The following is a 23354-nucleotide window of genomic DNA, read 5'->3' as shown; positions in this document are numbered from 1 at the left end:
AAGGAAGGAAGGAAGAAGGGACAGAAGGGAAGGAGGAAGGGAGGAAAGGGAAAGGAAACATGAACAACCAAGGTACCTTATTTCCTTCTCTTGCTTCAGTTACTTTCTTGGTATTAACCAATGACGCTTTTGAAAATGATAATACTGAAGGAAAGCAGAAGACTGGAAATTTCATTGTTCCTTTTTCCCCCAGTTATTTAATTGCCAATAAACTGAAAGTAGAATCTATTGGCAAGGTATGCACATATCAAGATGCAAAGTAAAAACAGCTGAGTTCATTCTGTGCATTTCTACCAAGAAAATATTTTAAAAGTACAAATACAAATTAAGGACTTTGGAGATTCTGCATATGAACTAAATGAGCTCACTGCAGTTGTATACTATAAAAATGAACAGTAAAATTTACCCTAATAATTAAAAATTCACTTGGGATGATGATATATATATATATTTCCATAACATGCCAAAAGCAAAGTTGTGAAAGAAAAGAGGTTTATATTACAGTAACATTAATGGCACAATTGCCTCTTCTTTTTAAAAAAGTCACACCCTTGTTAATGTTAATAGACTGGACTTGAAGGAGTGCCTGAACTTGGCAGGAAGAAGCACAGGGGAGTGACCAGAGCAAGGCTGGGTAAGCAGGCAGATGCAATGTACCAGGGAAATTGTAAGCAGAAGAAATAGTAAAATGTTCCTGGGAAATTATTTCATTTCACCCCCTTTATGGGGGGGTTAATGTTTTACATTTGACAGTAAATACAATAGTTCATAAATGCATAACATTTCTCAGTTTTCCACATAACAATACAATACACTAGGTCCTGTCATCCTTTTCTAGGACCTTTACTCCCCCTACCCCCAACCCACCCTAGAGTCTTTTACTTTGGTGCAATATACCAACTCCAGTTCAGGTTCTGCTTGTGTTTTCTCTTCTGATCTTGTTTATCAACTTTTGCCTATGAGTGAGAACATCCCATATTCATCCTTCTGTTTCTGACTTATTTCACTTAACATGAATTTTTCAAGGTCCATCCAAGATTAGCTGAAAACGGTTTAGCTGAGTAGTATTCCATTGTGTCTGTATACCTCAACTTGCCACTCATCTGTTGTTGGACACCTGGGTTGCTTCCAGGTTTTGTCTATTACAAATTACGGTGCTATGAACATAGGTATACACAAATCTTTTTGGATGGGTGTATTGGGTTCTTTAGGATATATCCCCAGGAGAGGAACTGCAGGATCATACAGTAGGTCGGTCCATTTCTAGCCTTCTGAGAGTTCTCCAGACGGCTCTCCACTGAGGCAGGACCAATTTACATTCACACCATCAGAGCAGGAGTATTTCTTTGACTCCACACCCTCTCCAGCATTTGTTGCTGCTACCTTCTGATGTATGACATTCTTACAGGAGTGAAGTGGTATCTCATCATTGTTTTTATTTACATTTCTCTGACAAAGACTTGTAGCACTTTTTCATGTTTCTCAGCCTTTTGGATCTATTCTGTGGTGAATATTCTGTCCATGTCCTCTCCCCATTTTCGGATGGGGTCATTCGTTTTCTTGTTCTTGATTTGGCAAGCTCTTTATATATTTTAGTTATTAAACTCTTGTCTGATACATGGCAAGATCTTCCATTTTATGAGGGTCTCTTGGATTGGGTAGTGGTTTCTTTTGCTGTGCAGAAGCTTTTTAATTTGATGTAGTCCCATAGGTTTATACTTGCCTTAGTCTTCTTTGTAATTGGATTCATTTCATTGAAGATGTCTTTAAAATTTATGTGGAAAGGAATTCTGGAACTATTCCTCTAAGTATCTGATAGTTTCTGGTCTAACATCCAAGTCCTTGATCCATTTTGAATTTACTTTTGTGTTTAGTGAAATATAGTGATTCAGTTTCATTCTTCTGCATGTTTCAACCCATGTTTTCCATCACCATTTGTTGAAGAGACTGAGCACCTTTGTCAAAGATTAGATGTACATAGGTGTGGGAGCTTAATTCCAGGCTCTCAGTTCTATTCCAGTGGTCAGTGTGTCTATTCATGTCCCAGTACCAAGCAGTTTTGAACACAATGGCTCTATTATACAATTTGAGATCTGGGAGTGTGATGCCTCCAGTTCTGTTCTTTCCGTGTTCAGTGTGATGCCTCCAGTTCTGTTCTTTCTTCTCAAGATTGTTTCAGAAATTCTAGGTCTTACATGATTCCAGATAAACATTTGTAGCATTTGTTCTATTCTCCTAAAAAATGTGGTTGGGATCTTGATGGGTATAACATTAAATTTGTAGATGGTTCTGGGTAGTATATTCATTTTGATGATATTAATTCTTCCAACCCATGAACATGGAATATCTTTCCACTTCTTTGTGTATTTTTCTATTTACTTTAGTAGTGATTTATAATTTTCAGTATACAAGTCTTTCACTACTTTGGTTAGGTTTATTCCTAGATATTTTATTTTTTTTGTTGCTATAGTAAAAGGAATTGATTTATGGATTTTATCTCCTTCTAACTTAGTGTTTGCATAGAGGAATGCCACTGACTTTTGAATGTTAATTTTGTAGCCTGACATCTTACTGTATTGCCTGATGATTTCCAAAAGCTTCTTGCTGGATTCCTTAGGATTTTCTGTGTATAATATGATGTCATCTGCAAATAAGGAGAGTTTGACTTCTTCTCTTCCAATCTGTATCCTTTTAAATCCTTGCTCCTGCCTGATTGCTATGGCAAGAACTTCCAACACTATGTTGAATAGTAATGGTGATAGTGGGCAGCCCTGTCTAGTACCTGATCTGAGGAGAAATGCTTCCAGTTTTTCACCATTGAGTATGATGTTGGCTGCAAGTTTGCTATATATAGACTCCACTATCCTGAGGAATTTTCTATCTATTCCCATTTTTTGTAGCTTTTTGATCATAAAGGGATGTTATATTTTGTCAAAGGTTTTCTCTGCATCTATTGATATAACCATGTGGTTTTTGATTTTGCATTTATTGATGTGGTGGATCACATTGATTGATTTATATATATTAAACCAACCTTGCATGCCTGGGATAAACCCCACTTGTTCATGATGAACAATCTTTTAACATACTGCTGTATCCAGTTGGCTAGAATTTTGTTCAATATTTTCGCATGTATGTTCACCAGAGATATTGGTCTATAGTTTTCTTTTTTGGTTGTGTCTCTGTCTGCTTTTGGTATCAGAGTGATGTTGGCTTCATAGAAGCTGGAAGGGAGTATTCCTGTGTCTTCAATCTTCTGGAAGATTTTTAAAAGCAGAGGTATTCTTTTAATTTAATTTTTTAATTTTTCTCTCTCATATTAATTAGTGACTCATATGACTCAAAATCAATAGAAGTGTACATAAACACCATTACCTTTACCAAAAGACTGTGTCCCATCCCATCCTCACCGCCTGCCCAGCCCTGCCCCATGAAGCCAAGTATCAATTCTTCCTTGAAGGTTTTGTAGAATTCATTTGTAAAACCATCTGGTCCAGGACTTTTATTCTTGGGAAGGTTTTTGATAACTGTTTCAATTTCATTGGCTGTGATAGGCCTGTTCATATTATTTAGTTCCTCTTTATTTAATTTTGGAAGTTTGTAGCTATCTAGGAAATCGTCCATTTCTTCCAGGTTCTCCAGCGTGGTGGCATATAGTTGTTCATAGAAGTCTCCCATGATATGCTGAATTTCTGCAGTGTCTGTTGTGGTATCTCCTCTTTCATTTATGATCTGATTTATCTTGGTCTTCTTCCTTTTTTGCTTTGTGATTCTGGCTAAAGGTTTGTCTATTTTGTTCACTCTTTTGAAGAACCAACATTTACTTTCATTGATCTTTTGTATGGTTTTCTTATTTTCAATGTTACTGATTTCTGCCTAACTTAAGTGATGTCTGTTCTTCTGGTTGCTTTAGGGTTCCTTTGTTCTTGTTCTTCTTTTTCTAAGTCTTTAAGGTGTGCAATCAGTTTGCTTATTTGAGCTTTTTCTTGTTTCCTAGTGTGTGCTTGTATGGCTATGAACTTCCCTCTCAGTACTGCCTTAGCTGTGCCCCAAAAATTTTGATAGCTTGTGTCTTCATTTTCATTGAACTCTTGAAACATTTTGGTTTCTTCCTTTATTTCCTCTTTGACCCAGTAGTTGTGAAGGAGTGTATTGTTGAGCTTCCACATTTTGGGACTATTACTAATCTTTTGTTGATTGTTAAGTGTTAGTTTCATTCCACTGTGGTCTAAGAAGATGCTTGGGATGATTTCAATGCTCTTAAATTTGCTGATGCTGTCTTGGTGGCCTAACATATGGTCTATCCTTGAGAATGACCCATGTGGACTTGATTAAAATGTGTATTCCAGTTTCTTGGGATGAGTGACTCTGAAAATGTCCAATAGATCTAGTTTATCTATCTTCTCTTTTAGTTCCCTCATGTCTTTATTAATTTTCTGCCTAGATGACCTGTCAAGTTGAGAGAGTGGGATGTTGAAGTCCCCTACTGTTACTGTGTTGCTGTCAATATATTGCTATAGCTCTTTCAGTAGACATTTGATGTATTTAGATGGCTTCTCACTGGGTGCATAGATGTTAATAATTGTTAAGTCCTCTTGATTGACTGATACTCTTAAGCATAAGTTGTGTCCATCCCTATCTTTTTAAATTTTATTTACTTTAAAGTATATCATGTGAGATATGAGACTAGCTGTTCCTGCCCTTATTTGTGGGCCACTGGCTTGTATGATAGTTTTCTATCCTGTCACTTTGAGTCTGTGTTTATCTTGTTGAGTTAGGTAGGTTTCCTGTAGACAGCATATTGTTGGGTTGTGTTTTCTGATCCATCTTCCTACTCTGTGCCATTTAATAGGTGAATTCAGGCCATTGACATTTATTGACATCATAGATTGAAGATTTAAAAAAATATTTATTTATTTATTCCCTTTTGTTGCCCTGTTTTATTGTTGTAGTCTTCTTCTAGCGTTTGCCCTTCTTCCGTAGCCAGTCAACAGCATCAGGTTGAGCCTGATGTAAAGTTTTGAGACCTCCTTTGAATCTGGAGAGGTGCAGTCGTTGACTATGTGGGTCATAGTCTGTCTGTAGCTGCAGGGGCAGTTCGGGTAGTCTCTGGCTCCCCAACGATGGAACATAGCGGTGCACCGGCCATGGCCTGTTCGATACCGATTGAGGAGGGCCCAATCATAACGTGCTAGGTCAAAGCCGGGTTGACACTTGCAGGGGTCTGTGATGAGGGGTTTGTTCTTTACCTCAGCTGACTGCCAGCTCTGTTTCCAAGAGACTGGAACAGAGAAGTTCAGTGTAGGCGTAGGGGACCAGATTGGGTGACGAGACGTCAAGCGTTGAACAGGGTGGGCGAAGATATCCGCGTATATTGGCAGGTCGGGTCGAGCGTAGATGTGGGAAATGAACTTAGATGATGCCGCATCCCGACGAATATCTGGCGGGGTGATGTTGCTAAGAACTGGCAGCCATGGAACCGGGGTGGAACAGATGGTTCCAGAAATTATCCTTATGGAGGAATATAATTTGGAATCGACCAAGTGGACATGGGGGCTACAGAACCATACTGGGGCACAGTATTCTGCAGTGGAATAGCATAATGCCAGAGATGATGATCGTAGTGTGGAAGCGCTCGCGCCCCATGAGGAGCTGGCCAGTCTTGCAATGATGCTATTCCTCGCACCCACCTTTGCTGCAGTTTTTATGAGATGTTTGTGAAATGACAGAGTGCGATCCGGAGTAACGCCAAGATAGACTGGCTGGGCTTCATGCCGGATTCTCGTATCGCCAAGCTGCACATTAAGCTCACGCGAGGCCGAGGCATGGTGTAGATGGAAAACAGATGATACCGTTTTTGCAGTGCTAGGGATTAGTCGCCAGTTTTTACAGTAATCAGATATCAGAGACATGTCTTTCGTGAGTGTTTCCTCGAGGATGTCGAACTTGGATGCCTGAGTTGCACAGCAGATGTCATCGGCGTAGATGAACTTCCTTGAAGAAGTTTCTGGGAGGTCATTGATGTAAATATTAAATAGCGTAGGAGCCAGAACAGAGCCCTGGGGGAGGCCACTTGAGACAAGTCTCCATCTGCTAGACTTGTCACCCAGATGTACCCGGAATCTTCTGTTTTGGAGAAGAAATGATATAGTGTTGGCCACCCATGGAGGCAGGCATCTTGAGATCTTGACCAGGAGACCACGGTGCCAGACCGTGTCATATCTGCAAACTCAGTAGCCAGTCACCTAACTCAAGTTGGACGTGGTAAGATTGACCCAGTCTGGAAAAGAGAAATTTCCCATGAGTGGTCATCCCACTTCCGGTTATCTTGTCCATCTCCAAAACTCTCTCCCTTTACACTGTCTGAACTGGAAGACGCTTTGAAGAGGGTTAAACTGGGAACAGCTGCTGGCTATGATAGCATCACCCCAGAACTCATTCTTAACCTGGGCCCCGCGGCAAAGAAGTGGCTCGCTTCATTCCTGTCCCACATCTTGGAATCTGAGTCTATGCCCAAAGTTTGGTGTCGTGTGAAGATTATAGCGGTTTTGAAACCAAAGAAAGACCCAACACTGGCCGCCAGCTATAGACCAATTTCTCTCCTCTCCGTGTGTTACAAACTCCTTGAGAGGCTGCTTCTGTCACGTATTTCTCATCTTACAGAGAAATTCCTATCACCTGCCCAGGCTGGTTTCCGCCCAGGAAGATCTACCTGCGAACAAGCCCTGGCCCTCTCAACTTACATTGAAAATGGATTCCAGAAGAATTTAAAGACGGGTGCTGTCTTTGTTGATCTCACAGCAGCCTATGACATGGTCTGGCACTGTGGTCTCCTGGTCAAGATCTCAAGATGCCTGCCTCCATGGGTGGCCAACACTATATCGTTTCTTCTCCAAAACAGAAGATTCCGGGTACATCTGGGTGACAAGTCTAGCAGATGGAGACTTGTCTCAAGTGGCCTCCCCCAGGGCTCTGTTCTGGCTCCTACGCTATTGTTGTAGTTATTATTGATGTCATCATTGTTGGATAGGACAGAGGGAAATGGAGAGAGGAGGGGAAGTCAGAGAGGGGGAGAGAAAGATAGACACTTGCAGACTACCTTCACTACTTGTGAAGCGACTCACCTGCAGGTGGGGAGCTGGGGGCTTGAACCAGGATCCTTAGGCCAGTCCTTGCGTTTTGTGTTACCTGTGCTTAACCCTCTGCCCTACACCCTGACTCCCATATTGAAGTTATTTTAATGCCACTGTTGTAGATATTTAGAGTGTTCTGTTTTATGGCATTTTTATGGTAGTCTGACTGTTTATAGGATATCTTTCAGACCTTCTCTCAGGGCAGGCTTGGTGATAGTTGATTCTTTCAGCTGTTGCTTGCCTGAGAAGCTTTTCATGCCTCCATCTAATTTGAATGACAGTCTAGTAGGATACAGTAGTCTTGGTTGAAAGACTTTCTCATTGAGTACTCAATAGCTATCTTGCCATTCTCTTCTGGCCTGTAGTGTTTGTGTGGAGAAGTCTGCTGCTAATCTTATGGGTTTTCCTCAATAGGTAACTCTTTGTTTTTCTCTTGCAACCTTCAGGATCCTTTCTTTATCCTTATTTGTTTTCATTCTAACTATGATGTGTCTTGGCGTCTTTAAGTCCAGGTGAATTCTGTTTGGGACTCTCTGGGATTCTTGCATCTTTATGTCTTTTATGTTGTCTAGACTAGAGAAATTCTCAGCTACTATGTCCTATAGAATGCTTTCTTGCCTTCCCTCTCCTTCTTCCTCTGGTAAGCTAATAATGCATATATTCTTTTGAAGTTATTCCAGATGTCTGCATTGTTGTTTTCAGTATCTCTTCATCTCTTCTTGAGATCTCTTACTTCTTTTCAGTTGTCTCTAATCCATCCTCTATCTTGCTAATTCTGTCTTCAGGTTCATTTATTCTATTCCCTCTCCCCTTTACTGTTTTCTGTAGTTCACCTATTTTGTTACCCTGTCCTGATACTGTTGTAGCTTGTTCATCTAGTTGTATTCTTAGCTCAGCTATTTCAGCTTTCAGCTCTCTAATAACCTTGAGATAATTAGTGTTTTCTTCCAGAGTCTCATTTGTTGTTTCTGTATTTCTGATGACAATTCTTTCAAACTCTTTATTCACTCCTGTGACTATTTCCTTAACTAGCATTTGGATACTGACCTCATTATTCTGTGCTTCATCCTTTGGGGCTTTTAGCTGGATTTTTGTCCTGCTTCATTTCTCCAACATTTCTTCCTGGTTTAACCATTCTATATAGTATGTTATATAATATGTTATATAGTGTAGTCTGTTATGAGTTCCCTCTCTCAGTACTTTTCAAATTACTGATAACTCTTGTCTGGATTGGCTTGTGTCTAAGTAAGAGCTCATAGTTGTGGAAATTAACAGTTGTTTCAATATTATTTCAATTCCTGAGTTCGAGCACAGTGGCTGTTAAAGCTTTTGTTCTTTTTCTTCCCTGTAGGCTATGGAAGCCTGAGGGCTTTTAAACTATCTGTAGGCTTCTTAGCTTAATTACTGACTCCTGACCAAGAAATAAATCAAGGTGGGGCAGAGATAATCCAGTGGTTATACAAAGAGACTTCCACATCCCAAGGACCCAAATCTCTGGGCTCAATTCAGCTTCTCTGTCAAGCTAGGCAGCACTGCTGGGCTCTGTAGGATTCTAAACAAGTCCTTTTTATAGTCCATGGGTTCTGTGGCAATTATTCACCATCCTCTCATCAGGAGAATAATGTGGAAAGGCTCCCAGTATACAGCCCCACTGCTAGGCCACCAAGGTGTAGATCTCCTCCTGAGTTTCCTGGTCAGTTCTTGCTCCCCTGATGTCAGAACAGAGCCTGCCCCCTACTGCTCCAACCTCTGAGGGCAGTAGCAGTGTATTTGGTGAGTTTTACTATCTTCAGCAGTATTTTTGTTGTTAAAACAGACTGGAGGTGGTGTCTCAACCGGTAAACTGCTGGACTGTTATCAGCCACTGGGGAATAGAAATGGGCTTTAGCCCCATGAATCTCTCCTTAGGCTACTCTCTGTCTGTGAGCCACATGTGTTTGCACTCACTGATGACTTGGTGGGTTCCCAAAGTTGTTCTAGTCCTGTATTGTTGAGGTCCCAGGTGATCTCCTTTGTTATTTCTAGTTGACCCGGAAGAGGAGAGAAACACAGTTTGCTCCATAGCCCCACCTCTGGAAGTCTGGGAAAATTATTTCTAATTTTTTCCCAGTAGACTTGAAGGGCCATAAACTTATGACTTTTTTTTTAACCAGAGCACTGTTCAGCTCTGGCTTATGGTGGTACAGGGGACTGAACCTGGGACTTTGGAGCCTCAGGCATGAGAGTCTGTTTGCATAACCATTATGCTATCTACCCTCTGCCCAACATTTTTTTTATACAACTAAAATTTTTTTTCTTTTTTTCCAATATGTTTTACATTGATTTGGTTTCAATATTTTCTTTTAAATATAATTTTAAAGATTTCTTTATTAATGAGAGAGAGGGAAAGAGAGAGAGAAGAAATCAACATATCACTCTGGCACATGTTATGCTCTGGATTTAATTCAGGACCTTATATTTGAGAGTACAACACTTTTCCCACTGCATCGCCTCTTGGGCTACAATATTTTCTTTATTTAATAATAAATTAACATCTGCATGACTATAAAATAAAGAAGAGATAACTTGAATTGATAGTTTTAATGGGTCATTTGGGTGAAGGTCTATGAGTTACTTCTGGAGGCTTTGCCTAGAGAACACTCTTCTGGGCCTTGGTGGTGGCACATCTGGTTTACTGCACACATTATAATATTGGCACAAGGCACAAGGACCCCAGTTCAAACCCTTACTCCCCACCTGCGGGGGAAAGCTTTGCTAGTGGTGAAGCAGTGCTGCAGCTGTCCCTCTGTTTCTCTCCCTATCACTCCCTTCCCTCTCTATTTCTGACTGTCTGTATCCAATAAATAAATAAAGATAATTAAAAAACTAAAATAAAGAGAACATGCAGGGCTGAATGGTGGCTTACCTGTTTGAGTGCACATGTTACAATTCGAAAGGACCCGGGTTCAAGCCCCCAATCCCTACCTGCGTAGAGAAGCTTCACAAGTGATGAAGCAGGGATGCAGGTGCCTCTGTGTCTCTCCCTTTCTAGCCCCCCTTTCAATTTCTGTCCATCTCTATTCAATAAATAAAATAATAATAATAATAAATAAAAAAGTGAACACTCTTCTATTTTGTAAGTGCTTAGCACTCTGTATTACATTTCTTTTCCTTTTTTCTACAAGGGTTATCACTGGGACACAATGCCTGCACAACTCCATTGTTCCCTGTGGCCATTTATTTTGATAGAAAGTTAGAGAGAGAGTGAGAGAGAGAGAGAGAGAGAGAGAGAGAGAGGAGAAGAAGGAGGAGGAGGAGGAGGAGGAAAGACACCTACAACACTGTACTATTGCTTATCCCCCCTGCAGGTGGGAACCAGGGGCTTGAACCCTAGCTTTGCACATGATGACATGTGTGCTATACCTAGTGTGCCACCCCCAGCCCCTGTATTACATTTCTTATGACTTAAAAGGGCTACAATGGTAATGATATATCCTGAATGATGAATGAGTTTTAGAGCCCAGGCCAAAGGGAGCAGTGTCAGAGACTCAAGATGATGGAAACAGCAGTCCTGCAAGAGAGAACAGAGCTGCTCATTGCTGCAAGATTTTCATGTCAACCAAGTTCCCCTCTGATCAGTTACTACCACTTACTCCTTTGGTATCTTCTGTACAAAACCAGAAGAGCTAGACATCAGGCTCCATTTCAAACACAGGAGAATTAATATCTGCTGGAGAAAGCTGTGAGTCAGCTTGGTCTGCTGGTGTCTGGGAGAGGGTGGTGAGATGCCCACTCAAATGGTGATTTAAAGGGCCTCCTGAGGAGTCTAGTCTAGTCTTCCAGAGGTTTTGACAGAAGCGAGAGTGAAGGTGGATATCACCACTAGGCCCTACCTTCCATCCATGCAAGATAGATTTCAAAGTACCAAGGAGACCAAAAGCTTCCTTAAAGCTAATTTCCTATTGGCTGACACTGAAGTAAAAGGTATTAATACCCATGATGGGTGATCAGGCTTCAATAAATAATGCTGGTAGTTCTAATGCACCTGGCATGAAATATTCAGAGCTATTAATGCATTTTAGTTTACATAGTCACTGAGGCTTTTGTCCAAATCACTGGTAAGCTTAGATTTAAAAAAATTTTTTTCAAAGCATTTTTTAATTTATTTTCTTTTGTTGCCCTTGTTGTTGTTTTTTTTGTTGTTGTAGTTATTATTGTTATTGATGTCATTGTTTTTGTATAGGACAGAGAGAAATGAAGAAAGGAGGGGAAGACAGAGGGGGGAGAGAAAGATAGATACCTGCAGACCTGCCTCACCAATTGTGAAGTTACTCCCCTGAAGGTGGGGAGAAACACTGAATAAACCATAGGATAAGAGGGGTACAACTCCACACAATTCCCACCACTAGAACTCTGTATCCCCTCCCCTCCCCTGATAGCTTTCCTATTCTTTAACCCTCTGGGAGCAGGGACCCAAAGTCATTGTGGGATGCAGAAGGTGGAAGGTCTGGCTTCTGTAATTGCTTCCTCACTGAACATGGGCATTGACAGGTCGATCCATACTCCCAGCCTGTCTCTCTCTTTCCCTAGTAGGGTGGGTCTCTGGAGAAGTGGAGCTCCAGGACACATTGGTGGAGTTGTCTTTTCAGGGAAGTCCTGCTAGCATCTGGAACCTGGTGGTTGAAAAGAGAGTTAACATACAAAGCCAAACAAATTGTTGACCAAAAGGCTAAAGGCTGAAATAGTGCAGATGAAGTGTTGGTGGGGGGGTCCTCATTTTGTAGATAGCTAGCAGGCATATTTCAGTTATATTCCAAAGGGCCTATGGCTATACTAGGTTTTTTTCCCCTTAGCCTGAAATCTGATATGCAGGTGGATCCAAGTTACTGTCTGGGGAGATGATGTCATGGCTGAAAAAAGGACCAGAAAGCTGGATCAGGGAAGAGAGTAGCTCCCTAATATCGGAAAGGGGTATACATATTGTTGACTGTTGTCCCCATTGATTTGATCTGATCTGGGGCCCATATTCAGCTTAGGAGCCTATGTGACCTCTGCATCCCTGTAGATCTGAGCTCACATTCTGTGGTCATGAGTAGGAACATTCCATACTGCCCCAATATTGACCCATCTTCCTCAGGTGGAGCATAGAGTATGCTGTCCATCCTCCCTTCAGAGGATGGAACATTCTCTACCATTGTTGATTCAAGTTGAGGGCAAGGTCCTATGGGGGCACACAAAGAGGTCTATTGTGTTGTTCCTGATCGAAATGATAGACATCTGCAGACCTAGATTACACTTTATTTTAAACAGGAGCATTTCTCATTTCTGGCTGTAGTGGTCTTGGAATGGAACCTGGGTCTCTCACATTCAGGTCTTTTGAGCTCCTATTGTGGTTTGTGTTGTTGTTTTGCTTATGATGACTGAGTAACAATGGAGAGAGAGATTTATTCAAGGTCTAGGCCCATCATGTCTGTTTAGAAATCTCAGGCTTTGGTGCCGTAGTCTCTTTCATTCTCTCTGCCTCCGTGTTTCTATCAAAAATAAGAAGAGGAGGAGGAGGACAAAGAGGAGGAAAAGAGAATAAAAGAAGGAAGGAAGGAAAGAAGGAAGGAAGGAGGGAGGGAGGGAAGGAGGGAGTAAAAGAGGGAGGGAAGGGAGGAAGAAAGGAAGAGAGGAAGGAAGGAAGGAAGGAAGGAAAGAAGGGAGGAAGGAAGGAAGGAAGGAAGGGAGGAAGGAAGGAAGGAAGGAAAGAAGGGAGGAAGGAAGGAAGGAAGGAAGGAAGGAAGGAAGGAAGGAAGGAAGGAGAAATCACTGACTGGCTGCCCTGTGCAAAAGGCTGTGAACTATAGAAAGATGCAATGGAGGAATGACCAGAACCCTAGCTTGGAGTCCAGGACTCCTGTCCTTAACCTGTCATCAACTAAGTTAATGTCTTGAGGCTTCTCTGATTATGGAAAGCCAGACTGGAGCATAGTGAGTATCTTCCTCAGTCTTTGATTGCAGTGTTTAAAATGCTTCCAGTCTCTCGAGATTGTATTGATAGTGTGTGTGGGTGATAAGGTGGGGGAGGAGTGATCTTGGTGACCTTACATACTGATAATAGGAACTCAAATTACCAAGCCTTAGAGTCTCTTCAAGAAATGCTGGGTTACTGTAAATCTGAGAATGTTAAATGCAGATAGCTTTTCAATATTGACATGACTGATAGGTCTATAAATCATGTTTACTCAGGAGCTGTGCTTCTGACTGACAGGTGATGATGGAAGAATCTGAAAGGTCAGAAGACAGAAGCAAGACCCTTTGGAGCAGCAATGTTTTTTTTAAATTTTATTCATTTTTAAAATATTTATTTTATTTATTTATTCCCTTTTTGTTGCCCTTGTTGTTTTATTGTTGTAGTTATTATTGTTGTTGTCATTGTTGGATAGGACAGAGAGAAATGGAGAGAGGAGGGGAAGACAGAGAGGAGGAGAGAAAGATAGACACCTGCAGACCTGCTTCACCGCCTGTGAAGCAACTCCCCTGCAGGTGGGGAGCCGGGTGGAGCAGCAATGTTTCTCATGCCTTTTGTTAAGGGCATTAAGTTAAAGGTTGGCAGGGAGCAACCCTCCAGATAACAACCAAATTGCCTAGGCTCCATCATCACCATGCCCTAGTAGGGTTCATAAAGAACACAATCCAAAATAATTAGAAAGGGCAGGGAGTGGTCTGGGAGGTGGTGCAGTGGATAAAGTATTGGACTCTCAAGCTTGAGGTCCCAAGTTTGATCTCTGATGCACATGTACCAGAGTGATGTCTGGTTCTTTCTCTCTCCTTTTTTCTTTCTTATTAATTAATAAATAAAATCTTAAAAAAAGGAAGGGCAGAGATAGCTGGACTGTGGTGCACCTGGTAGAGTGCACATGTTATCATACATAAGAACTCAGGTTTAAGTCCCCAGTCTCCACCTGGAAGGGGAAGCTTCATGAGCAGTGAAGCAGTACTACAGGAGTCTCTTTTTTTAATCACCCTTTCTATCTCCTATTTTCTCTCAATCTCTCTATGTCAAAAAATAAACATTAAAAAAGGAAGGAAAAGAAAAGAAGAAAGAAAGGGTTGGTTCTATCAATAACAAGTCTTCTGTGCTTCTTTCTGGTTCTTAACAGAGATAGATGTGGAGAGAAGAGGCTTCAGAGATATAACCAGGCATTTAAGCTTTACTCTCTGCATCCCAGAAGAGAAATATACATATACATATACATATACATATACATATACATATACATATACATATACATATACATATACATATACATATACATATACATATACATATACATATACATATTTAAACTTATATATTTATTAATTAGTAGGAATGGGGAGGAGAGAGATTGAGAGAGAGAGAACCAGAACATCACTCTGGCACATGTGATTCCAGATACTGAACTTGGGACTTCATGCTCAAGAATCCAAAGCTTTATTCACTGTGCCACCTCTTGTATTGCATATATATATATATATATATATATATATATATATATATATATATTTCCTCCAGGGTTATTGCTGGAGCTCAGTGCCTGCACTACAAATCCTCTGCTCCTGGAGGCCATTTTTTCTTTTGTTGCCCTTGCTGCTTATTGTTGTTATTACTATTGTTGCTGTTACTATTGTTGCTATTGCTTTCATTGTTGTTGGATAGGACAGAGAGAAATGGAGAGAGGAAGGGAAGACAGAGAGGAGAAGAGAAAGATAGACACCTGCAGACCTGCTTCACTGCCTGTGAAGCGACTCTCCTGCAGGTGGGGAGCTGGGGGCTCCAACCAGGATCCTTATGCTGGTCCTTGCACCATATACGCTTAACCCGCTGTGCTACTGCTTGGCCCCTAAATATGTATTTCTCAAAGATTTTTTTTTATGAGTTAGGGAGATGGAGGTAGAGATAAAGACAAAGCAAACAAAAAAACAATCAAACAAAAAACAGAGCATTACTGATATATTTATTGCCAGGGGTGAAACTGAGTCTAAGGCCTTATCTACAGCGCCTCCTCCTGGTCAGCTGAAAGCCTAATTATATTCTCTTCCCTGGGAATGCTGACTGCCTCACTGTCCATCTTCCCTTAGCTTAGACCTTTTCTCCTCTGGGTTTCTTATACTGCCAGTTTCCAGCAGTTCCATTTTGACCTCAGTGATAACAGACTGATGTACTTTCTCTCAGATGGCATCTCTCCCAGTCAATGCCTGTATCTCCTAAAATCTTTGCTTTACTACCTTTTAGCCCCCCGAGGCCACAAGTAAGCACAGGAGAAAGCCGTGCTCAGCCACCTTAGGCAGCCAGCAGGCATTTTCATATCACCTCCAGCTTCAGACATACATCTTGCAGTCTGCTTAGTGATACTGGGGTGAGAAATTTGAAAACTACATCTCTGGTCAGCTATTTAGCCATCTTTTTAGTTCTACCAAGAGAGGTAGCTAGAGGCAGACTGGAAGCCTGGAACAAAGGGTGAAGCCTCCTCTGGGTTTCCCTGTTTCCCGTTTCCTGTCAGCATCATGCCACTTGCTTCTTGTCATCAGCAGAAGCAGCTCATTCCGAGAGCTGTAGCTTCCAAATTGCTGTTGGTTCACCCCTGCCCAGCTTACAAACTCTGGATGCTCAAGACCAGGAGCCATTCCTGCATGCTTATCGCTTCACTATTAAACACTGTCTGTAAGTCATTTCAGTCAGTTTGTGTATCTATTGGCCATCTAGCCTGATGCCCCGTCAGGTTAGCGTCACTGGAGAGAGAGGAGACCAGGAACTTGAGACTTAGCAGGAATGCAATATGCCCTCATTTATTAATCAGATACATCACCTTTTATGTATCTCTTCATCGGAAGTGGCCAGGGGAAAGGAAATGACTAGGCGCGCGAACAGAACATAGAAAGCTTCCATCTAACCAGTAGGGATTAAACCAATCCCCTGCAGGCAGGGCGGGTCTCAGGCAAAACATAAGTGATTTACATAAGTGATTATGTAAATAGACCACAACATCAAGCAATGCAGCAGACCTGGCATAATGAACAACAATGCCCCTCAAGTCTCTATTTCTAGTCCTGACCCTTCCCTGTACTCTGTGTCTGAAATCTTAGACAACTGGGGCTAAGAGAGTTATTATCTTCTTCCTTTTAAAAAAATTATTTATGTAGTCCAGGAGGTAGCTCAGTGGATAAAATATTGGACTCTCAAGCATGAGGTCCTGAGTTCCATATCTGGCAGCACATGTACCAGAGTGATGTCTGGTTCTTTTTCTCTATCTCTCTCTCTCCTCCTTTCTTATTAATAATTTTTTTAACCAGAGCTCTAGCTTATGGTGGGGTGAGGGATTGAACCTAGGACCTCAGAGCCTCAGGCATGAGAGCCTATTCGCAAAACCATTCTACTGTCTCCCTCTCCTAATAGCCATCTTCACTTTAACTTGACCTTGCATCATTCTAAATCCCCACTCTTCCATACACACTTCTCCTTTTGTCCCTCCACCTCAAGGAGTGTGGCTACCAGCCTTCCAGAGGCTCAAACTGAAGCTCTTCTAAATCTCTTTCCCCCTCACCACTTCCCCTCCCATGGGCTAGTCCAACCTGACCACATTCACCCTCTGTGCTTCTTCCCCCAAGTCTGAGCATCCAGGGTGAGTTGGATGAGAGAAGGGGAAAGCTCTGTAAGGGAACGAGAACTGAGTACTTCCAGGCAGTCAGCTGCAGAATCCCAGCAAACAAATAACTTCTCCCTTAGCAAAAGGAAACAGGATAAGAAACCTATTGGGGGTGAAACCAGAACTATAAAATAGAGCAGTGGGGTAGGGACTCATGCAAAGGAGCAGGAAGGAAGAGAATTAAAGATGGAAAGTTGCCCTTGGTGGTTGGGGAGATGGTGCAGTGGATAAAGCATTGGATTCTCAACCATAAAGTTCTGAGTTTGATCCCTGGCAGCACAAGAGTGATGTCTAGTTCTTTCCTCTCCTCCTAGCTTTCGCATGAATAAATAAATAAATTCTTTAAAAGAGAAAGAAAGAAAGGAAGAAAGAAAGAAGGAAAGAAAGGAAGGAAAGAAGGAAGGAAGGAAGGAAGGAGGATAGAAGAAAGGAAGGAAGGAGGAAAGAAAGGAAAGAAGGAAAGAAGGAAGGAAGGAAGGAAGGAGGAAAGAAAGGAAAGAAGGAAGGAAAAAGGAAGTTGCCCTTGTATGACGACTTCCACTTCTCTGCCTGGCAAGGCAGCTTGTGCACCCCCTCACTACTTGTTCCTCATTGAGGCTCTGTACTGAGGCAACAGCCCATAATTACTCACAGCGACTTTGTCAGGCTGAGCTCTGCGAGGCGCTCAGACATTTCAAGAGAAAGGCTTTACTTCCCTTTTTGTTCTGAGTGTGTTAGCTCCCTGCATGAACTGAAAGATCCTTATTAACACAAGTACCTTTGATAACTAGGTTGGTCCTGGTTTCCTTAAATACTGATGAGGCTACTGTTTCTGTGTCTAGGCAAGAATAGGAACCAAAAAACTACGTTCTCTTTTATTTTTTGTTTATTTTGGCTTGCCAATTTGTTTTTCTTTATATATTTTAATTTCTATGGGGGATTTTTGACTTACAGTCAACAGTAAATACAGTTGTTGGTACATGTACAATATTTTTCAGTTTTCCATAAAACACTCTAACCCCCCCACCTAGGTCTTCCTCCACCAATGTACCTCACCCCCCAACCCCAGTCCTTTATATTGGTGCAATACACCAAACCCAGCCCAAGTTCTACTTTGTGTTTCCCTTTTCTGTTCTTATCTCTCAACTTCTATGAATGAGATCATCCCATATTCATCTTTCTCTTTCTGACTTATTTCGTTTAACATGATTCCTACAAGTTTCATTCAAGATGAGGTGACAATGGAATATTACTTAGCTGTGAAAAATAATAGATTTACCTTCTTCACCTGGGTTTTCTTTTAAATGAGTCTCTAGGCTATCAAAACATATAGAATTTTGGGTTGTGGGTGGGGAGGCTTCCTTCCTGCTCCTGGATTGAACTGAGGGAAGTGGAAAGGCAAGAGGTGGGGAAGGGGGGCATGAGAAGAGGCCTTTCCCACATTATTGCCACCTGAAAACTGAAACAAACTGAGTTTTTGTTCTTGTTTTGCCACCAGAGCTCCAAGTCAGCTTTTTTTTTTTTTCAGATAGAAAAAGAAAGACAGGGAGCCAGGTGGTGGCGCACCTGATTAAGCACACACACTACAGTGAGTCAGGACCCATGTTCAAGCCCCTGGTCCCCACCTGCAGGGGAAAGCTTCACAAGTGGTGAAATAGTGCTGTGGTGTACCTCTCTCTCTCTCTCTCTCTCTCTCTCTCTCTCCTCTATCTACCTTCCCTCTCAATTTCTCTCTGTCCTATAGAATTAAATAAATAAAGTTAAAAAATGGAAAGAGAAACAGAGACGGAAGGGCAGGCATACAATGAAGCTATAGCTTCCCTCAGTGAGGATCAAACCTAGATCATGCACATGACGAAAACCAATGCACTGTCCAGGTGCACTATCTCGACAGCCATAAACTGAGTCTGGATTTCTTTTCTTTTCTTTTAAAATTATTTTTATTTATTTATTTATAAAAATATTTTTAAATATTTATTTATTCCCTTTTGTTGTCCTTGTTGTTTTATTGTTGTAGTTATTGTTGTCATTGATGTCGTTGTTGGATAGGACAGAGAGAAAGGGGGAGAGGAGGGCAAGACAGAGAAGGAGAGAAAGACACCTGCAGACCTGCTTCACTGCCTGTGAGGTGACTCCCATGAAGGTGGGGAGCTGGGGGCTCAAACCAGGATCCTTCTGCCAGTCTTTGCGCTTTGTGCCACCTGTGCTTAACCCACTGCACTGCCGCCCGACTCCTATTTATTTTTATTTTTAATAGTGAGTTACAAAATTATAAGATAACTGGTGTATAATTCCACACTATCTCTACCACCCAAGTTTTGTGCCCCCATCCTCCTCTAGAAGAAATTGCCACACTGACTATCTATCCCTATCTATCTATCTATCTATCTATCTATCTATCTATCTATCTATATTTTCTCCCTATTTTTATCTACTTCAGCCCTGCCTTCACCTCTTCTCTAAGTCACACTTACATTTGTTACTACTTCTGAGTGCTCTTTCTTTTTCTTCTTCCCTCTCAGATAAGAGAAATAGTACCTGACTTCCTCTGGTGTTTTCCAGATTCTCCTCCCTTTCAGTGATGATGTAAAAACAAAGACTCCTGGTGACAAATGTCTTGGGTCCTGGTGAAATTGGGGTTCAGAGCCCTCTGTTCATCTTCCACTAATATTTCCACCCTCTGGAAGTATGTACTAAAATTCTTTTTTGGGTGCAGCAGAAAAAAGTTCTGGCATAATTAACTTCTTCTCCACTGGGCATGGATATTGACCAGTTGACCCATACTCCCAGCCTGTTTCTATCTTTCCCTAGTAGAGTAGCGCTCTGGAGAGGTGAGGTTCTGAGTCATATTGGTGAGGTTATCTTCCTAGGGAGGTCGGGATGGGATTGTAGTAGCACTTGCAAATTACTGGCTCTCTTAGAATGTGTTAGAAAAATAAAAAGATGAAAGCTATATATATCATCACTATGGCTCATGGGGATTGAATTTGGGAGCCCATGCGTTTAGATCCAGCATTCTAGCCGTTGCCCCACCTCCTGGTTTTTGTTTATTTATTTTGCTTTGTTTTTTAAACCAGAGCACTGATCAGTTCTGTCTTTGTGCTGGGAATTGAACCTGGAAACTCAGAGTTTCAGGTTGTTGTACTACTAATGAAACTATTTCCACTGCCCACCCACCCCCTTGTTTTCGATAGAGGCAGAGAGAGGGAGAGGGAGATCCAAGAAGCCTATTAGGTTGCACTGCAGGCTGGCTTGTGCTCGCTGGCTTGGCTCCCAAGGATGTTGCTCCTAGTTCGCCAGGCATCAGCAACAGCCACTTCTCTACTTGCTTTCTGAATAATTTAACCCCCTCCCCCCCCCATGCCTTCCCAAATAGTAAGCCTTTAAGTAGGCCTGGACCTCAGAGTATAGGCCTGTACATCTTAACTTCCTTGCCACCCTCTCTGTTGTTGGGACCCAGGCATCTGGGAAGCTGAGGAGGTTCAGCTGCATGTAGATAGCCGCCTTGGCCAGGGCTCCCTCCTGGCATTGCAGTCTGCTTGGGTCCTAATTCAGCAAAAGGCCTGACCTTCTGCCCCACCCTGGGCTCAGTCCTTGCCATGGGTTCTTACATCTGTCTGTGCTGAGCACTTGCTGAATATTTAATATCCTTTATCCAGCTAGCCAAGCCAGCCCCAGGGCTAGGGGCTCCCCAGGAGACCATTTGCCCCTCCCCTGATCTCAAGCAGACTGAGATATGGATGTGGATCTGTAGCTCAACCAGTGTAGACAGATGGCAACATCTAAATAGAGTTCTGACTCATACTTCCCCAACTCTTCTGGCCAGAAGGGTTCTTTTCTGAACCTGGAGAAATCGTTTTTTTCTTTCTTTCTTTTTTAATATTTTATTTATTTATTATAATGAGAGAGATAGAGATAAAAATAGAGACCAGATAACTGTTCAGCTCTGGTTTATAGTGGTGCTGAGGATTGAATCCAGGACTTCAGAGACTCAGACATGAAAGTCTTTTGCATAACCATTATGCTTTGCCCCAGCCCAGAAATCTTCTTTCTTTTTTCTGTTCTCTTATTTCTTCTTCTTCTTCTTCTTCTTCTTCTTCTTCTTCTTCTTCTTCTTCTTCTTCTTCTTCTTCTTCTTCTTCTTCTTCTTCTTCTTCTTCTTCTTCTTCCTTCTTTTCCTTCTCTTCCTTCTCCCCTTTCTCATTTTTCTCACCCAGATCCTGGGTGAGGGAAATAGTATAGTGAGTGGTTCTGCAAAAAGACTCTCCTGCCTGAGGCTGTGAGGTCTCAGGTTCAATCTCCAGCACCACCATAAACAAGAGCTTGGTAAATGAACAACAAAAATAAAAACAAAAGTTAAAAATAAATAAAACTGGACGCTGTTAACTCGCTTGCAGATCAGTTTTGTAATGCCATTGGAGTGTTGCAGCAGTGCTAGCCTTCTGCCTCTTTCAGCAACATCCAGACATCAATTAACAAAGACCAGTCAGCCAACCTGACAGAAGAATATGCCCAGCTTTTTGCAGCACTGACTGCAGGAACAGCAAAAGACATCGATGTTTTTTTTTAATACACCTTTTAAAAATATTTATTATTGGATTGAGACAGAAATTGAAAGGAGAGGAGGAGATAGAGTAGGAAAGAGACACCTGCAGCCCTACGTCACCACTCATGAAGCTTTCCCCCCGTAGGTGGGGACCATGGATTTGAACCTGGGTCCTTGTGCACTGTGATGTGTGCACTTAACCAGGTGTGCCGCCACTTGGCCTCTAAGACATCAATGTTTTGATAAATTCCTTACCCAGTGAAGAATCTACAGCTGCTTTATAGGCAGCCAGCTTATATAAACTGGATGAAGAAAGCCATGAGGCTGCTACATGCCTGGGGGACATCGTTTATCGCAGGGATGTGCTTCTGGAAAAGATACAGAGTGCACTTGCTCACATTGCACAGTCGCAGCTGAAGACATGGAGCAATGCCCATCACCAGACCCTTGCAGACTCGTAGTGCCCAGAGTCCACATGCAGCCGAGGAAAGAACTGTTTCAGTGCTCATTAGGGATTCTGCATCAGTGTTAGATGTAAGCCTTATCTTATCTGTCAACAGTTACGGCAGTGGGAAGCACTATAACATAGGCTAACTTTTTAGCTTTTGGCTTTGTTTTTAACTAGTCTTTTATTGTCACTCTTGGTAAGTGTCACTCTTCACTGGGTAAGGAATTTATCAAAACATTGATGTCTTAAAGGCCAAGTGGCGGCACACCTGGTTAAGTGCACACATCATAGTGCACAAGGACCCAGGTTCAAATCCATGGTCCAGATTTAAGCCATCATTATACGCTCTTTTTATTTTTATTTTATTTTTTTACTTTTTACTTTTTTTTACTTTTCTGAATGAAGAGATTGATGCAGATATTACATTAATGGTCAGAATTGTTAGCGAGCATAAATCAAACCACCATCCACTGTAAGGAAGCAAAGATGTTTATTGACGAATTGCAATCCGGGCCGAGATGGTGACTGGTGTTAGTCTACCAAGCTCGACCCCGAACAGGGCTCAAGCCACACAATTTATAGGAATTCAGACTACACTCAGGGAGGGGAAGCACATCACCTTAACAACCTACATCTAATAACAGGCTATAGCAAACACAAAATCTAATCATTTCAAACTTAGCAAAAAGCGGGGTCCATACAAAGCAAAGCGCGGGCTATTTTCAAATATAGTAAGATCACACAACCAATAGAATTCAGCCAGGCAGAGTCGCCACATCCTCCTGCCATCGGCTATGACCACCCATCCGGTAGACAGCACACCACAAAGTCTGTGCAAAGGTCCTGATAAGGCTTGTCCCCAGGCAGGGTCCTTCGAACAATGGGTGGCCTTCACTGATTAGGTCCTGCTTATTCAAGGGGGAAGGGGCAAGGAATTTTTCTACTTCACTCAGCAAGACATACTAAAAGCATTTAACAAACAACTGCATAAAAAGGGAATTTCAAGGCTACTGCCTTTTACAAGAATAACAGATGTACTTTGGAGTTCTTTTGATGATATAATTTTTTGTCTCTATTAAAATAAATAAATAAATAAAACCAAGGCCTGTGAGAGTCAATCCTTGGCACAATAAGTCTGAACTAAGCAGTGCTTCAGTAACAAAAATCTAGAAAAAACCAAACAAACAAGGCCTTGGCTACAGTCTGTTTCATAACCCCCGTCAGTTTTTCCTTCAGATTGGAGAGAGGGAGGAGAGGGAGAGAGAGAACTTTCCCTGTTGCTATGACACTCCTATGGTCCTAGGACTCAAATCTAGGCTGCACACATGACAAGGCATGTACCTGGACTGATGAGTTTTCTCCCTGAACTTGGAGAAACTTGTGTGTAGATTACCTGGAGGTCCAGTGTAGATGCTGCAGAGGAACAACCCAGAGAGGAATGGGTGCTGTGGATTGGGGGGGGGAGAATAATTAGCTTTCAGAACACAGGGGATGATGTGTTCTACTGTGGGGACTTCAGGAGACTTCGGCTGTATCTAAAGGACTTCTGTCTGCTTCTCTGTATCCTCCCCCCCTTTTTAAAAAAGATGTATTTATTT

At 41.9% G+C, this 23354-nt stretch overlaps 1 pseudogene; it reads left to right on the top strand.

Annotated features, from left to right (window-relative positions):
- The first annotated feature begins 59 nt into the window (after window positions 1-59).
- Window positions 60-21777, top strand: LOC103119873 (mediator of RNA polymerase II transcription subunit 21-like; annotated as a pseudogene).
- The last annotated feature ends 1577 nt before the right edge of the window (window positions 21778-23354 follow it).

This window comes from Erinaceus europaeus, chromosome 11 (assembly GCF_950295315.1).
Source record: "Erinaceus europaeus chromosome 11, mEriEur2.1, whole genome shotgun sequence".
Taxonomy (NCBI): domain Eukaryota; kingdom Metazoa; phylum Chordata; class Mammalia; order Eulipotyphla; family Erinaceidae; genus Erinaceus; species Erinaceus europaeus.
The sequence above is the reverse complement of the archived record's forward strand: the minus strand, read 5'-3'. Positions and strand labels throughout refer to the sequence as shown.